General features: G+C 42.8%; 1 protein-coding gene across 1 annotated transcript in view; it reads right to left on the minus strand.

The window, feature by feature from the left end:
• Positions 1-263: 263 nt before the first annotated feature.
• ELL (elongation factor for RNA polymerase II) overlaps positions 264-1,027 on the minus strand; it is a gene marked incomplete in the record, with an annotated part of 55,795 nt that continues 55,031 nt past the window's right edge. The window contains 1 exon segment of the mRNA XM_015809994.1: positions 264-1,027.

A 1,027-nucleotide genomic window follows, 5' to 3' on the forward strand; every position in this document is an offset into this window, starting at 1 on the left:
AATACGTTGCTTCATCCATGCTGGGAAATAGTCCTGCCACAAGCTCAAGACATCTGTCTAAAACCTGAATTGAAATATGTTCTGAATTCAAAGAACTACCGGGATGGTCAGAACAGCCCATTTCACAAAATATTTTCAAGCATATCTTTCAAATTCCAGCAGATGTGGAAGAGGAAAATCACAATGACAAAATTAGAAAGGGGAGGAGGCAGATGCAAAATTGTGCTTTTTAATCCTCTGCCTGAACTCTTGTGTTTTTTTTTTTGGCTGGCAAATTGGATATATTCTTCAGAAAAGAAGCATCCTCTCTTAATATGAGCTTTGATTTTGTGCTGTTCCCTTTGGAGAAGTTCAGTTTTTAAAAAAAGGGGAGCTCAGACCCCACATTTTACCATGCCTCCCTTCCCCCCCTCCGCTATTTGCTATTATGGGGGGGGGGGAAACACGGTTAAGGATCCCACCAAATGAGACCACAGAAAGATCTGAGGATCATTCACAGTGAAATGGGACTCTTCATCTTGATCACAGAAACAAGCTTCATTCTAAGATTCCCCTCTTTTAAAATTAATATCCAGAAACAGATTCTGTCCGGACAGTCGGCAATTCAGAAAACTTAAGCTGCTGCATAGAGAAGGCAGGAAAGATGAAGAAACTTCTCTGACAATGGGCCAGCCATGCTAGGGACATTAAAGCAGCATCCGGCTCTTGACTGGTTCACTAAATCCTGGCCAGGAAGGAAAGGGGAGATTGCAGAAATACAAACAAGAAAGCAGTGAGTTATGCAAGAATTTAATGGACAGCGGACAGACAGGTTTGTATATGGAGTTGTTCCCTCCCATCCCCAGGAACATGAGCTCTTTCCCCCAGCTGGTAGAATATGCAACAGAGCCCAGACAACCCTTTGCTTCCGACTCTAAACTGAACCTGCATTTGGAGGTGTGTGGGGAGAATAAGAGCAGTCAATTCTTGGGGAGGAAGGCTCATTTGTTGGCATCTAAGAATAAGCAAACTTTCCTTTCTTTAACTG

Source organism: Protobothrops mucrosquamatus, unplaced genomic scaffold, assembly GCF_001527695.2.
Source record: "Protobothrops mucrosquamatus isolate PMUCROS unplaced genomic scaffold, P.Mucros_1.0 scaffold6, whole genome shotgun sequence".
In the NCBI taxonomy this organism is placed as follows: Eukaryota; Metazoa; Chordata; class Lepidosauria; order Squamata; family Viperidae; genus Protobothrops; species Protobothrops mucrosquamatus.